The sequence below is a fragment of the Rhinatrema bivittatum genome, chromosome 1 (assembly GCF_901001135.1).
Source record: "Rhinatrema bivittatum chromosome 1, aRhiBiv1.1, whole genome shotgun sequence".
Classification (NCBI taxonomy): Eukaryota; Metazoa; Chordata; class Amphibia; order Gymnophiona; family Rhinatrematidae; genus Rhinatrema; species Rhinatrema bivittatum.
Window position 1 is genome coordinate 341,953,027 of NC_042615.1, and position 18,015 is coordinate 341,971,041.

Here is an 18,015-nt window from a genome sequence, read left to right on the forward strand (position 1 = left end):
AAGACCTCATAGTTAATCTTATAAAGATCCTGCGACTTTGCACTAATTTTCACCCCAAGATATTTTAGAGCATTGGGAACCAATTTGAAAGGGAAAGCCAATTTTATCTGCCGTAATTGAGTGTCATCCAGGCTAATATTCAGCATTTCAGATTTATCCATATTCATTTTATAACCTGATACAGCGCTAAAACTTTTAAACTCGTCAACCAGGGGTTGAAGGAAAGTAACAGGGTGCATGATGGTAAATAAAATGTCATCAGCAAACAGTGGAAGGGTATATTCTTGGTCCCCAACCTTGACCCCTTCGGTCTCAGGGTTCCCCCTAATCTTGATGGCTAACAGTTCCAGATATAAGGCAAAAAGAAGCGGGGATAAGGGGCAGCCCTGTCGAGTCCCACGCTCAATACCAAAGGACTTTGAATATCCCCCATTTACTTTGATACAAGCGCTAGGATGGTCATATAGTCATTGAATCCATGTTAGGAAATTCCCTCCGAGCCCCATACGCTCTAGCACCACAAACAAGTAATCCCAATGGACGAGATCAAACGCTTTTTCTGCGTCCACTGTAAATAAAATCATAGGGAGTAGTAGAGAGGATTGAGCGCGTGCAATGATATCCACCACCCTCCTTACACTGTCAGCAGCTAACCTCCTCTTACAAAGCCAGTTTGGTCTGGATGGATCAACAGTGAAGCCACCCGACCTAACCGTGTGGCTAGGATTTTCGCCAACAGTTTCATATCCAAATTGATAAGCGATATGGGGTGGTAAGATCCACATTGTGTAGTATCCCTGCCCGGTTTGGCTAAGTTGGTTATGCCAGCATTATTAGTATGCGGTGTGAAGCAACCATCGGTCAAAAGGCTGTTAAATGCCTCAGTTAAAGGTTGTGTTATTACCGTTCTAAATTTTTTTATAAAAGCCGGCCGAAAAGCCATCAATTCTAGGAGCCTTTCCCAATTTCAGATCTTTTATAGCCTGATCCACCTCCATCTCAGTAATCCCATCATTAATAGCTACCATATGGGAGTCCTCCAAGTGTGGAATATCTCTCAGGTACTCATGAATCGCTGCCCGGGATATATCTGCCCTCCTAGTATATAACTGTTGGTAAAACTGTGTGAATTGGTGTCAGATCCCCTCATTGTCTGATCATCTCACCTTGAGAGTTACGAATTTTTAAAGTTTGATTATGAGTCGCTCGCGCCTTACGTTTCCGAGCTAATAAACGACCTGCTTTATTACCCCCCTCAAAGAACTCCTGCTTAGACTTATCCAAATGAAATGCAATATCTTTCAAAGATAAATCATGCAAGTCCCTGCATAGTTGTTCCAGATGGGAGCCCAGACTAGGATTCGGACCCTGTTTGTCTAAGTTCGACTTTTCCAATCTGTTTGAGCAAAGCCACCCTCTTCGAATTCTCCTCCTTACGTAGATAGGAGGCCCTCGCAATCAACTTCCCTCTAGCCACCGCCTTAAAGCACTCCCATACCGTGGTCGCTGTCACCTCTCCATTTTTATTTTCCAACAAATATTGGGACATCTCATTTTCTAGACGTGTGCAATAATCCTGACCATTTAGTATACTTTCATTCAATCTCCAGAATTTTTCCCCCGTCTGCATACCCAATCCTCTAAATAAAATCCAGATGGCTGCATGGTCAGACCACGTGATTGGTTAATAAGGTCCGATCAGCTGAAATAGCCCCAGAGACTTTTCTACTAAAAAGAAATCAATTTAGGAATAGGATTGATGTGCTTTAGAAAAAAAGGTGTAATTTCATTCAGAGGGATTAAGTAATCGCCATACATCAATGAGATTCCACTCCCTCATAAAAAATTTCAGGCTCTTTCTATGAGAGCCGGAACAGCCCCCACTACCTCCGCTGGAGTCTAAGAAAGGATATCTGGTCATATTAAAGTCCTCCCCCTATGATGAGAGTCCCTTCAACCCAATTTTTCATAGTACCCGATAACTTCTGCAGAAACTGCCCTTGTCCAGAATTGTGAACATGGATATTCACCAATGTATATAGAGATTTATCTATAAGAAACTTCAAGATGAGATATCTCCCTGCTGTATCCCGAAGAACGGAGATTACATTCACAGTTAGGGCCTTAGAGAAGAGAATGCCCACCCCCCATATTTATTATCTTTGGTAGCAGCAGCATAATATTGCATAGGGAAATGATGTGACATCATCAATTTTTCATATCTCCCCTTCAAATGGGTTTCCTGACATAACAGAATATCAACTTTGTCCCTGAGGGCATCCTGAATTAAATATTTTCTCTTACAATCTGAATTCAGTCCCTTAACATTCCAGGAGCAAATTTTGGGGTCACCCATGAGACTGTGAAAACTCAAAGACTATCGACTTGTTCACCCAGACAGAGACGTCCACCTGATATGCAGTCCAAGTTCGAGATATATATATCCGGTACAGCTGCTGTGAAGTTACCCCACCCCGAAACAGCTGGTCACCCCATGACACATTAGGTATCCCCAACAACTCAACTCTAAGTACCAACCCAGCATTTACCCAGCTAGCCCCCCTCCCCCAAGTGCTCCATTGCTGAAGCTGTGTACTGACATCACACATGACACTCAGATATCTGAAGTATCCTCAGGCCCCCGAAGCAAGGGGCCACTAACAAATAATACATATATTGAAATCCCTTAAAACAGGCTTCATAAAGATTAAAGTTAGCAAACCACCAACTATAACGACTACTGCGACTGGTATGTTAGCCCTGCAGTGTTAAAACTAGTGTTGAGAGAAAAGATAGAGAAGAAACTTGCATACAAAATGCAGCAACAAAAGTCTCAACATTTCAGGTGTTAGAATCCCCCGCTGGTGATGATCCTCCGGATTGTCTGCGAAGATGCTTGCCCCCATGCTGAACACGTTGCCAACATTGGGATTTTTCTCCGGCTGGGTGTATAGCGAGAAAACCCACTGCTTCATCCCCAGGTTTCATAAGGCCCGTCGCACGCAGACGTTCTTCAGCTTCCCGCACAGATTTCACCTTGTTTGTTACACCCTGAATCATAAACTGCAGTCCAAATGGGAAAAGCCATTTATAGCGATGATTATTTACTCTCAAAATTTGCAGGATATCCCGAAACCCCCTCCTTTTCCGAATCGTCCGTCCTGGAAAATCATCCTGGAAATTCTCAATTTTTTCTCCATGCCATTGTAGATCCTTAATTTGTCTTGCTTTACGCATAATCTGTTCTTTTAAAGCATATTCATGAAAGCATACTATTGTGTCTCTTGAAGCATTTCCTCTGGGTCTGGCCAAAGCCCTGTGAGCTCTCTCAGGTTTAATACTGGGAAGTCTGCTGATTCTGTAATATCGGAGCCAGCGAGTATGAGACCACATATTTCTTGCACTATCTTAGCACAATCCAGATAGGTGTCCCCTTCAGGGACTTCCCTGATCCTCATTCACTCGCCTGGAGCGATTTTCCAGGTCTTCTAACCAGGCTTGCTGATCTGCTATTTCTTGTTTGACTTGAATGAGGCCACGCTGAGTTGCTGTCTCCTGCTCACTGACTTGGGTTTCCAGAGAGTCCACGCAGTCTCCTAGCACTGCACATTCGCGCCTCATTTCCCCTGCAATTGCCCTCAATTCTTCCTTCAGAGAATCCATGCTGTCTTTTATCTCCCGAAACCAGCTACAAAAATCCTCCCGAGTGATAGCAGGGTCGATAGCTGGGGGCAGGAGTGAAGCACGGCTCTGCTCGCTCACCGGCACAGTCTTTGAACTGCCAGACTCCTCCTCACACAGGCCCGAGCCGGCCCAGGAGATACCACATGGTCTGCCGAGCTTGGCCGTGACAGAGCCACGCTCGGCAGACCATGTGGTATCTCCTGGGCCGGCCTGGGTGGCGAATCCCTAGGCCGGTCTTCATCGGGAATCCACCGCTGTTCAAGCCCAGCAGTGAAATCGCTTCGGTAGCAGATAAGTTTCTTGGCAGATTACAACTGATAGAGGGGGATTTACGATTCTTTGGCCCGGAGCTCATGGATCAAGCAGTCATCCGAGCGCATGACGTCACTTCCTCCACCCTGATCGTGCCTTTTGACAAAAGTGGGCTGCAGTCACTCGGTACACTTGAGCAGGACCACTTCAACCAGACCTTTTTGCACCGCACAGCTTCGTGCATCTGGAGGAAACTAATGATGTCAGAAATCGAGTCCCCTGTTCCCTAGCATGCTTCAGCAACCGTGAGGAGACCTCAGCACACAAATGTCCGCAAAATCAAGAGCAGCGACCGCGAGCATCAGCACATGAATGAATGTCTGCGAAACAAAGGATGTGCGCCTGAGGAAATCAGGTTTAAAAAGGCCCTAGGTGACAACACTCTTCGACTGCTCCCTCCCCCGTACCTCTGACATCACTTGCCCATTGGCCTACAGAGATAGGGGTGGGATGGAAGGACAGGACAACGAAAGGTGAGTCACTCCAGGGAAAGGGAAAGGGAAAGGCCAAGCCCGCGTCCTCATGTTAAAGAGTGGATTCTATTACAAAGCATATTCAGGCTAAAGGTGGGTCCTGAGTCTGAAAATGTTGAAGACCACAATTTTAAAACAATATAGATGTTAGCATCTATACTGTGTGCCGTTTAATTCAAGTGTTCTTAACACAGTCTTCAGGACACACCTAACCAGTCAGGTTTTCAGGATCTCCACAATGAAGATGCATGGCATAGATTTGCATACAATAGAGGCATTGCACTCAAATCTCTCATATGCATATTTATTATGGCAATCCTGAAAACTAGACTGGCTAGGGTTCTCAGTCCCTGAGGATGGGGTTGAGAAGCCCCTATTTAACTAAATTTGTTTACTTACATAGGAATCCTGAAGGAGCGCTTTCCCATGTTTCACCACTTCATTGTATTAACCTACTGTATGTGCCTTGAATTCTTTCAGGACAGTTTCTACATTTTTATTAAATGCTTTTTCATTCTTATTGCATTATTAGCATACTCTTGTATGCAGTATTTATATCAGTTTTTTCCCTTCCTTTAGTAACTTCAACGTCAATATAGTGATGCCGCATGCTTGTTTATTTCTGATGAGGCATTACAAATAGTACTTCAAATCAAAAGCACTAAAAAGATAATACATCTTAAGTAAACACTTCCAATTTTCCCAGCTCAGGAAAAGAAATGAGACACTGCTCTGCGTGTCTGTTGTATTTGAAGTGAAACAAAAATGAATCAGTTTTAGTTTTACTGAATTTTAGTTTTGGTTTTGATTTGACCTGCACAGCCAATTAAGTGAATTAGAACTTAATTTTTGGTTTGGATTAACATGTCAATGTGAGTGCATTTATCATGCTGTTTACAAATGAATACAAAATACATATTTCATGCAACTCTTATATACTTCTTAGGGATAATCACCTGAAAAATATTGAACTTGCCAAACATGGTAATGGAACATTTTGGAAAATGTACCCCACATTTCTGGTTACAATGGGTTGAGCTATGATCTTTACCCAAGCACCGAAGCAGACAGTGTGATGATCCTTGATGAAAATCTTCTGTCTGCACTTGGGGCAAAAAACAAAGTCACTGGCTGTCTTCTCAAACATGGCATGAAAAATTAAATTGAAATCAAGAAGAAATTCTTACTGAAGAAAAACTGCAGCTGGGAGGTCTGACTGTAGCTAGGAGGTCAGACTACAGCCATGGCATAAAGCAGATCACAGTATGAAAAAAAAATAGGTTTTCAGTATATTGAAATTTTCCTATCAGAGTTGCAAAAAAATCATTCTGAATTACACACTAAGATGAAGAAAACAGCTGAAACAGGAAAAAAAAAAAAAAGCAGCCAAAAGACTAAAAATAGCACTGCTCTCGAGGAAAACACTTTCAATCAGCTATGCAGAAAAAACTGAATTAAGGCAAGCTGCAGGACGTGGGAGCACAGGAAATTCTGTGCATTTCCAGAATTGTGCCAAAAAATATTAGCTCTGCAAAAATCCAAGTAGCACAAAGTAATAGTGATACGTGACTGGTGATTCTGCTTGTTTTGAGAGAATTAGTTGAACTGAGTATCTAAATAAAACTAATAAACATACAAATCTTAAAATATAACTTCTGCTATAATTACAGTTTTGATGTACTAAAGTAATATGTTATCATATGACAAATAATTCATGGAGGAAGTGGGCCTGTAACTCACACTGAGAGGATGGTTTTCCTCATACCATACTACATTGTGGGTAACCATTGGTTTTTACTACATTTTTAAAGATTAGCTTTACCTCTTAATCCATATCGTTGGATCAGTGTTCACGTATGAGTGTATCGGTTCCTGTTTAATTTGAATGAGGTAAAAACGTCTTCACAGAAATGACAGCTGGTAGACCTGTAGGTTAAAAATAAAGAAATAAAGAAATAAATAAAGATCACCTCAGTTCTTTGCAGATTCTAAAAAAGCACTACTGGGGACTGAGGCACATATAGGGATGTTAAGTGCAAGCCAGAACAAAGTAACCAGAAATCAGCAAGATCATGACTGCATCTGAAAGCTTAGACAAAAATGTTAATGTGGACATGGAACATCTGGCCCTCTGAGAAATTACAAGAACATGAAAACATGTTTTCCGTAGATAACTGAATGAATTAGCCATTGTGTGTGGGTGTCATCCGGTGGCACTGAATGGACTTCTCTCTCCAAGCTGTAGAACTCCGAGCTCTAATGTGGGAGCTTCCATGCGGGTGTTGCCTCTTAAGCCTCCTCAGTTAGTAACACCTACTCTCCAGGGAGGTGGGCAAGTATTCAATGGCTAATTCATCCTATCTATGGAAAACACTGTTTATGGTAAGCAAACATGCTTTTTACATCAATAAGCAGGCTGAATTAGCAATTACATGTGGGGATTCCCAAGCTGAGGGTTGCAGCAGAATGATTACTTACTAAGCTACCCAGACTAGACTGTGGACTTCAGCAAGAATAGAGTTTGCAAAACTGCTTGTCCAAATCTACTAGCAGTCTTTGTAACATTATCAACACACAAGTGGGACATGAATGTGTACTGATGATGTCGTTGCAACTTTGCAGATATCTTCAATGGGTACTTCTCAAAGATGAAACCTGCGACTCATCCATCAGACACTATCCCCACCAAAGCCCTCCTCACCATACCTGACATCATTTCCAAACCCATTGCAGATGTTATCAATTGCTCCCTCTCTTCAGGCATTGTCCCTGACCCACTCAAACATGCTGTGGTCAAACCACTGCTCAAAAAACCTGCACTTGACCCCAAGGACCCCGCCAACTTTCGCCCTATCTCCAATCTCCCTTTCATCTCAAAAATCATGGAGAAGGTCGTCAACTCGCAACTTACAGAATTCCTTGAAACTCACAACCTTCTCCACCCCTCTCAATTTGGCTTCCGTAAACACCTCAACACTGAGACCCTCTTACTTTCCTTGACTACTTACTCAGGGGAATGGATCAAGGTCACAGCTACCTTCTTGCTCTACTGGACATTTCAGCAGCTTTTGACACCATAAATCACACCCACCTCCTTGCCCGCCTAACCGACATTGGCCTTTCCGGCACAGCCCTTAAGTGGTTCTCATCCTACCTCGACAATAGGAAATTCACTGTGAAAATAGGCAATGCTGAGTCCTCCCACTACGCCCTCGCCCAAGGAGTCCCCCAAGGCTCCTCCCTCTCTTCTACCCTCTTTAACATTTACCTCACCCCCTTGTGCAAACTCTTATCAGAACTTGGCCTCAAATTCTCTCTCTACGCTGATGATGTGCAAATCATCATACCCATTCAAGGCTCCCTATCTGACACCCTTGAATCCTGGGGAAACCATCTCGCTGCCATCAACTCCTTACTTACCAACCTCCACCTTGCTCTAAACACTGCCAAAACTGAACTCCTCCTCATATCCCATCACCCCCCTACTAATCCCGCACTCTCAATTGACTCTGCTATCAAGATTCCTCATGCACAGCCCTGCGCAAGGAACCTGGGGGTCCTAATCGACCAACAACTGAACTTCAAAAAACATATCAGTGCCATACTCAAAGAGGGTTTCTTCAAACTTAAAGTCTTAAAAAACCTGAAACCTCTCCTTCACGCTAGTGACTTGCGCACTGTCGTCCAGGCTACACTGGCATCCAAGATGGATTACTGTAACTCCCTCTTTCTTGGCCTACCCTACTCCTCCTTAAAGCCCCTCCAAATGCTACAGAACACTGTAGCCAGAACCCTCTCCAACGCTCACAAATACGACCATATTTCCCCTATACTGAAGGACCTACACTGGCTCCCTATTCCCTCCCGCATCCTCTTTAAATCCCTAACCATTATACATAAAGCCTTATATTCCCATCACTCCAACTGGCTGGCAGATCCCCTCCAATTTACCTGCTTGAATCGACCGACAAGGACCACCACCAAAGGGTCCCTCCATGTGCCATCCCTAAAGAAAGCACACCTCACAGCTACAAGGGATCGGGCGCTCTCCATTGCTGGACCTATGCACTGGAACTCACTCCCAACCCACCTCAGACTTGAACCTTGCATCACCAAATTCAGAGCCCAGCTCAAAACCTGGCTATTCAAACAAGCCTTTCCCCAACACCCTTGATGAATATTGAATTGTGATGGATCATGACCTGAATTTGACTATGACCTTGTTCTTATGACATTATAGTTCACTTGTTGTTTGTTCCTATGCTTCTCTGCTCTCCTTATGGTTTTTTGTACCCCTTACCCTCCCCCTGTTACTTGTAATTTCCGTTGCTTTTGTTCCATGTAAACCGAGGTGATGTTTCGACTAACATCGGTATAGAACACTTTTAAATAAATAAAATAAATAAATAAAATTAACAGAAGAAGCCACAGTTTGTACTGGATAATCAACTTACAGACTCAAAGAAGTCCTGTTAAATCATAGCAGTGATGGATGCAAGTGGCTATCCAACTGGATAAAAATCCATTTGGCAACTGCTATTCCAAGAAAGTTAGGGTCATACAAGACAAAAAACTGGTTAGTTTGACAATGACATTGACTACATCATTTGTAAAATGCCAAGGCCTGTTTGCAGTCCAGAGTATGGAGGGCTTTTTCTCTCTCGTGCGCATAGAGCCGAGGGAAGAAAGTACATGGTACACAGGATGGATTCATATGGAAAGCTGAGACTAATTTCGGTAGAAATTTTGATTGGGTTTGAAGAACCACCCTGTTGTGATAGAACTGCAGATATGGAAGGCAGTGGATGATTGTCTGGCATTCACTAACTTTTCTTCGAGGTGCTGAATCTCAGATGAACCTGTATCCAGAGAATAGCCAATAAAAAGAAATCCCCTTTCCAACAGGCTTCAGGGCTTCTGAAGTATCTGGGAGTCCAGATTCCAGGTCATCTGGACAACTATTTCTTTATTAAAGGCCATCAACTCGAGCTTCAAACATAGACAACTTATTCTCTATCTTGGTTTGGTAGAGTATCTACTGTTAAAACAAATATATTACTAAGTTTTGTTCTTCTTTGAGATACTCCCAATTACACTTTCAGTTCATTTTTTATCCAAACTAAAATCTGTTATATCCAAATTTATGTGGAGAGAAAAAAAAAAAAAAAAAGAGTGCAAGTCTGGCATAGAGCATTGACAGATCTAAAGACACAAGGGGTTTAAGTTTTACCAGATTTTGGGATGTACTTGAGGGCTGTTAATTTGAAAAGTATTGTGTAATGGGCAAAGCACTTATTAGTAAACACTGGATTGAAATGGAAAAATCATGCCTTCCCCCCTTGTATGTCCTTTCAGGTTCTCTTGTGCCTACTGTTTTAAGGAGAATCTCCTTTTTGCAATAAAGGCTTGTTTTCAAAGTTATATCACATGGTAATGGCCAAGTCAGTTGATTTGATTAATGTCTACAAAGATTTATGAGATAAAGACATTGGCAGAGAAATAAAGGATGAAGATTGGGAGCATATAATATTACGATTAAATCAGGGTAATTTGTTCAAAAGAGAATGGATTGAAAATCATGTTCCATTGATACAACACTCCCATAAGGCTATATAAAATAGAGCTCATTAACCCAAATAGGTGCTGGAGAGGTTGGAAGTAGGCTATGTTTCATATGTGGTGGACTTGCCCTAGACTAGTGATGTATTGGAAAGAAGTGTTCTCGTTGATTCATAGAGTTTAATATTTCTTCTATTTGGCCCTGCTATAATTCATAGAAACACAGAAATTCTATTGGGTCTCCCTGTGTTGGGCCAGGCTCCACCTGGCAGGGAGGTAACGGTGGTGGAGGGCATTCCTTTAGTGATCTATCTGCTGGCTGCAGCAAGGTGTAACAGCCAAACCGTGAAGACGACAGATTATTCCATCAATAGATGAGTGGCTACAAATGATCTGGAAGATTTTCACCACTGAACTTGTTAATTTCTATGTGAGAGACCACTATCAAAATGTTTTGCGAATTTGTGGCCCTTTTCTGAAATTTGTAGGTTGGGATTTAGAGTCTTCAGTGAATTTTAATATAGGAGAGTTATTAAGAGTTAGCCTCACAATTATAAATGGGATTTTTTTGCTCTATTAGTTCTTGGTAATGCTGCACTACTTAGGCCTTGGCTTGGGCTAGGCTGTTGAGTGATTTTTGGCAACATTATTCACACTGGCTAGGCTTGGCCAGAAGTTACTATTAATGCTGTGCCATAAGCCGGCACTGTTGAAAAGGACAAAAAAAAAAAATCTGTGAAAACAGTGTCATTTGTACAGACTGTATGGGCGTTGCATCGGGGTGTTCAGGTGACAAGGAGAAAGAATGTACTGCCAAATTTTGGCCCTTTATCTAGGAGACTGTTTCTCAGAATTTCTCTCCAAAGAGGTAGTCTTCCATGTATTTTTTGTGAATGCCGTCTTGCAGCCAAACCATATATCATGCTCTAATAGAGGCTGTAGAGGCACATGAAACAGAATCAAACAATCAATATAAAGAACGTAGGAGGTGTTGAACAGCTTCTTCCAAATTCCAGAATGGTTGAGAGAAGATATTCTGTTCAGAGGAATTTAGCCTTAACATCTGTGGTGCAATACATTCATGATTGTCTTCAGAAGTTAAAGGCTACCTTCCTTTGATCAGAATATCTTCTCTGAACCATTCTAGAATGTGGAAGAAGTTACCACACCCTGATTTGTGCATGCATCCCCTAACTGATGTGCGCACCAGGCTTTTAAAATTCACCTTTTAATGTTTAACAACTCTTCCCTAAGAGAAATGATTGAACAAGTGTTTACTAATTAGTTCCAAGATTTATTAGTGGGTTTAAAATTATTTACATATGCTTCAATCTATCTTTAAACCTAGTTATGGGACCAAAACTACATTTATAACTCTGTTGTATGATCTGCATAAAGATTCCAAGAAGGGCTGAGATACTATTCTGATCATATCATCCACATTCATCACAATCATGATATTTTAATGTATAGACTGTTAAACCTGGGATTTAAAAGCTGCTTTTCACCAATCTGAATCTTTTTTTTTTTTTTTTTTATCTGATAGAATGCAATATGTCTTTTGGAAAGTGTTCTTCCTTGCCATGGTCTTTGTCTTGTCAAATACCACAAGGCTCTGAGTTATTACCAATGCTTTTCAATATCTATCTACGACCTTTGGGGAAGTAGATAGATATGTCTGTTTTGCAGATGACAGACAACTGCATATTAGTTTGGGTCCAAACAGAGTGGAATCTTTGAAATCTTAATGCATGTCTAAATGCTATTGCCAGCTGGGTGAACATGTCACAGCCATGCTGGCCAATTTGAAGGTATCCCCTATGCAGGGGTATGCAGGCAGATCAGGCACGAGGTCTTCTGCAGGGGTCAAGAGCAGGCAGGATACCAGTAGGTCTTCTTCCTAATCAGCTATCTTCCCTTCGGGTTGGGCCCTCCAGTGCTGGTAGCTGGCAGGTGGCGGTGCATAGAGTCAGGGACAGGGCACCCACTGGAACCAACAGGCAGCAAAAAGCAAGGAATGGAAAATAAGCATAACACAAAGTAGATCCAAAGACCAAACAAGGAACAAGACAAAGCACAGAACAGATAGTCGCATGGACAAGGGGCCACTGGGAGGCCTGACACAGGATAGGAGAAAAGCTAGGAATAAACAGGCAAGAAAAGTCACTGGGAGGCCTAAAACAAGACAGAGCATGGAACTAGGTAAGGCATACAAGAACAAGGAATCCCAGAAGAGGGACGCTAATCAAAGAATATGTGGACAAGCACAGAAGAGATTCCACACTGAGGAAGGGGGTAACCTGTGAGGGAGAGTTTTATAGGACTGGCCTTGCTGTATCATATAGCCTTCAAGGCAGAGGCTAGAGCAGGTCCGAACATGGCCCACTGAGGGCTCCTGCTGTCAGGGGGGGGGGGGGGGGGGGCGCACCTAGCAGCCAGTATTGTTACAGAATAATAATTAATTGAAATTAAATCCATCTAAGTCAGAGATGCTTTGGATTAATAAATTTAGGTCATTAGCTGTCATCAGCCGGTTTATATTGAAGGAGCTGACACTTCATGTGAAATGAGATATGAAAATTTAGAGGTCATGTTAGATACCAGGCTTACTATAGGACCTCATATTACTATGATCGTGAAGAATACTTTTTGCTCAGGCAATTACATCATCTCTAACCTCTCCTTGACAGGCAACTTGGCACTCATTACTCATTCTGCAATTAAAGCTTACAATGCACTGCAAATCAGACTACCAGGAAATATAACCCAAAAACTACAAGTAATACAGAATACAGCTGTTCAGCTGTTGACTGGCACTAACAGGATGAAAGGCCAGTACATTGGCTCCTAGTCACTTATGTCCAGTTTAAAGTGCTAATACTGATTTAAGGCTCTGCATTGGATAGATCCAGTATGTTTAGAGGAAAGGCTTTCAATATATACCCTTCCCAGAGCTTTACAATCAGTTCAGGAAGGCTTCTTCTCTGTTCAATTGCAAAGAAATAGATGATTATATATATCAGGGTCTTTTCCTCAATCTAACTTAAGTAATGGAACAGATTAGCAAAAGAAATATGCCAACATTCAGAATTTTTTTTATTGTTTTTACTTTTAGGTAATTGGTAAACACCTGGCATTTGATATGATTCAGAACTTTGGCTCATTTAGCCATTCCCAGAATCCTCAGCAGGCTGCTTCAGACTGACACTGCTGAAATATTGTGAACTTCTGACCACCTCAGACTCAAGAATGTGGAAGATCTGGGAAACTTGTAGGCTCTGCAAAGCCTATAATTAAAGGCCAGGTGGGCATCAATGGCAATATTTAAATCATAATACAAGGAAGCTTGGTTCTCACAGAAACCAAAATACAAGCTTGTGTCTCACAGATTCCTATCTCAACTAACAGGAGCCAGGTGAACTGAAGATTCCAGAGGTTACAGCTTTAATTAAAGGTCTGGCACCAGCAACAGAATTCAGGCCTACTATCTATTCAGAACACAGACTTACTATCTGTATACACAACACAGAAGATCAAAAGGAGATCAGAAGAAACAAAGTGCATCAAAGCCATGTTGATAAAGGAACTTTTATGGTGGGAGGAGATTGTTTTCAGAATAGACAAGTTTAGTTTATGACATTGACAAATTGGTGAAGGATTTTCTCACAAGCATTTTCTATGTATAGTTGAAAGTATAAAAAAACAGTGTGTACTAGATATTACAAGACACAGCGTTGCTATGCCCATCTTGAAGGATAGCTCCTGTTCTTCCAAAGATATGATATATTAAAAATTATATTTGTTCTAAAATTCTGAGTCATATCTTTGTTTGAAAAAGTGCTGAAAAGCGCCTTCTTAAAGTCTAATATTTAGACACATTCCAGCAGACTTTTGTAATTTAAATGTATCCTCTAGTTCTCACCTTTTAATTTATTAATTTATGTGTTTTACTGACACTATGTACTATTGACTTTCTTGAATGTGTTTTTTATGTTTTTACAGCTATTCTTATGAGTTAGTGGGTCTAATTCTGGACATAAATATATAGTGTTGAGCTTTCCAAATGCATATGGCTTATTTTATATGTTGTGTGATTTTTAGCTTTGTGTTATTGGTTATTGTTTGTATCTTAAGTTTATGCTGTTTACCACCTTGAGCTACTACAGAAAATTGGCATATAAATTGAATAAATAAATATGGGACAATATTAGATTTGGGACTAATTAGTGAAGAATTTGCTAAATACCATACAATCAATAGCAGATTTATAACATCAGCTGCCCTCACCCACAAAGTCACAGTCCCCTCTAATGATGATTACTGGCCTGCGCATGATGCAGCCGCACAGAAATTGCTGCTGGCGATCTTACTCCACTAACAGTGATTGTGCTGCACTGGCACCTCTACCCTCTACTTATTGAGAAGTCCATCCCTGCATAGAATATGACTATGTTTCCCAACCTTTTCAAGCCCAAGGCAAACCTACATAAACAATGTTGAGTGGCACACCATCCTCCATGGGGTAGGCAATGTGGACATAGAAAGAACTCGTATGGCCAAAAGATGAGCTAGAAAAGCAATAAAAGCACACACACCCCTCCACCCCCACCCCCAGTCTCTCTTCCAAATTTTAAACAAAGGTATAGAAGGGAAAGACACACACATGAACTTGTCACAATGGGCCAGTTCCCTCTATACACAAGCAAAGGAAACGGTTGAAGTCTGCATGAACAAGCAGCAGGATCAGTTGGTTATCTTGGTTGCTGCATAGCTTGGTTGCTATAGCCCCTTCATTACTGCTCCCAAAATTCAGAATGATTCATATTCAGTGTTCAGTGCGTGCTCTACCTATCTCACTCAACTTGAAGATAAGACAGAGGCTGGAAGGATTCAAAGGAGGAAGCTCAGGAGGGCAAATATGATGGTTATATGTATGCCAAACACAGCAGGGCCCAGCTATCCATGGCTCTGCATGCCACCCATTAATTACCCTACTACAGGGCTCATACTGTAGACAGGAAGGGGACATGAATGATTACATATACTCTCAGAAAGGAGCTCCTACACATTTATAGCCACCACTAGTGACTCTTGTTGCAGTGAGGTACTGAGACCAGAGCCCAGGTACTGGTCTGGATCTGCGTATCAGGCAATGACAACTTTTCTATTGCACACCTGATCATGTCTGAAGATACACTGGCAGGGAAACACTGGAATACAGTATAAATCAGAAGTACAGGGGATTCACAGGAATTTTAAGGAGGTCTATACAGGTTTAAGATTTCTTAAAATTTCCTCTGAACCAGACCAATATCACAGCAAGGAGATAAGAAGTATATCTATAAATACATAGATACACAGATACAGCTATACCTAGATAGAGAGGTATTTAGATATACTCTTTTTGAAATCCAAGCTCAAGGCAAATTATTTTCCTACCCAAGAAAACTTACAATCTTAGCTAAACCTGAGACAATAGAGAGTGAAGTAGCTTGCTCAAAATCACAGGGAATATCTGTGGGAGAAAGAGGGTTGGAACCCTGGTTTCCAGCTTGCTGCTCTAATTAAGCTACTCCTCCACTTGATCGCCTAAGGCTGAATAGCTATTACAAATGTGAAAAAACAAAGCAAGACCCGAGCCTTGGAAAGAAGATTTATTGATTGATTATACACAGCCCAACTCTGGCCAAAGTTTCGCCTTTTATGGCTGCATCAGGGGCTCTGAAATTACATAAATTTTAATATTAATAACAAATAGTAATTTAAAAACAAACCTATTAATAGTGAATAGTAATTTAAAAACAACCCAATATTAAATAATAATAGATAGGGTGGAAGATTAAAATTTAAGTTAAATAATAAAATTGAACAAAATACAGTTAAAATCTATGAACAAAGAGGACGACAGTTTATATGTTAAAATCAAGAACAGAGAAAAGACCTTATTTTACATAAAATATTACCTTGATTCTGAGTAAAATATGGATTGTGTATCAAGGCACCATATGTGATTATGGAATGTTTTTACTAAAAATAAATATACAAAGTTAAAAAGTACATCGATGAAATAAAAATGATAAAATGATAAAATAATGAAAAAGTTGTTTTTTTTTACCTTGTTTAATCACTTGTGATATAGGTTGGTGGCTAGTCCTACAAAAGCTGGGAATAAGGATTTTTATTTTCATAAGACCTCCACTTGTACAGATTGATTTTTATTATCTGGGTAATAGATGTGGTACTTAAAAAAAACTTAACACAAATACTAAAAACCATAGAGTTAAAAATGACCTTTTAAAAAAAAATTATATATAAAATAAGAATAAAACAAATATTAAGAGATAAAGTACTAAGGTAACTGTAAAACTATAGGGTAATCAAATTGGCGCAGTCACTTAGAATATCAAATTAAATCATAAAATTTAAAAATAACTTGGAGAGGACCCGCTCATATTTACACGAGTAAATTTCTTAAGGACACTTTATGTGGGATCTGATTGTTTGAAACTATCATTTCATCATAGCTGCAGCATTTAAATTATGGCTCCGGTGATTGTGTAGGAACCATTCTGGTGAGTCGTGCTTCAAGTAAATCGAAAATTTTTCAGATGGAGATGACTTTAGCGGGAAAAAATATCAGGAGCCTGTTAATATTTATGAAGGTACATTTTTAGTTTTATCTTCCCATACCGGCCGCAGCGTTTGACTTATGGCTCCGGTACCTGTATAGTAGTCAAAGTACATGCAATGAGGTTCGGTAATCAAGTGATAAAAACAAAAATAAAATTTTGAATGATAAAAATAATAATAACTTGGAGAGGACCCGCTTCTATTTTCACAAGAGAATTTATAACTATCATTTCTTCAAAGATGCAGTATTTAAATTTTGGCTCTGGTGATTGTACAGTAAACATTCTAGAGAGTTGTGCCTCAAGTGAATCGAAAAATTTGGAAATAAAGATTACTTTAGGGGGAAAAAAATATATATAATTGTCAGGAGCCTGTTAATATTTACAAAAGTACATTTTATCTTCTCATACAGGCAGCAGCGGTTGAACCCGGTACCTGTGTAATGGTCAAACAACACACAGTGCAAATGTACTATAGGGCGATTCAGCAATCAAGTGATACAGTAGAGGCATAAACCATTCATACGAAAAACCATTTAGTTTGCCCACATACCTTAAAATATAACTTGGAAGGAATAGCGATATTTCTCCAATCAATGATATCGAAATAGCAGGTTACCGCGATAAACAAAGGTTTCTTATATACTCGTCTCAGCATTTCAACAAGAGTGCCAAAAATGTGACGTCATTTCCTTCTATACTCCTGTCAATCATTTTAGCGCTGCATATCTCCCATTAAAAAACTAAAACGAAAACACTGACCACTCTATTTAGGAATATTATCTTTTGTAGGCAACCTTAACTAAAAGATTAAAAATTAAAATTAAACCAACCAAAATTAATTATTAAAGTTATATTGATTTACTAAAAATATTTAAAACTTGAAAACAAGATAATGCTGGTAAGGGATTGCAAGCCAATATTCCAAATATCACAAGTCAATAAAATAAATTTAAATGGTCTAAAAGTCAAAAAGAAAACTAGAAGTGTGTTAAAAGATTTAAAAAAAAACAAACCTAAAATCAAATTGGAATGTCATTAAAAACAAAACTTAGGTAAAATATATTTTAAAGAAAGTCTTAAAAATGATATTGATCTAATGTAAAATTGCAAAAAATCATTTAAAAAAATTTTAATTTAAAATCAAAACTAGTAAAATTGAAAAAAATTATTAAACGCTGAAAATATAAAATCGAACTTAAAAACATTGTTGGACCTTACTGAAGATCATAAAAATACAGTATATTCAATATCTAGATTCAAGCCAGCTAGATACATTGTATTAAATTTAAAAATATAAGTCTTTGCTCTGTTCTTAAGAGTAACTTGTCCATATCTCCTCCTCTCCATGACAATTT

At 40.0% G+C, this 18,015-nt stretch overlaps 1 protein-coding gene across 2 annotated transcripts in view; it reads right to left on the reverse strand.

The window, feature by feature from the left end:
• The window catches only part of LIN54 (lin-54 DREAM MuvB core complex component), a 303,678-nt gene that overhangs the window by 238,806 nt on the left and 46,857 nt on the right, over positions 1 to 18,015 (reverse strand). For both annotated transcript variants that reach the window (XM_029599095.1, XM_029599087.1), the window contains exon 2: positions 6,292 to 6,395. The gene's annotated coding sequence lies outside the window, so the exon portion shown is untranslated. The remainder of the gene's footprint in view (positions 1 to 6,291; positions 6,396 to 18,015) is intronic.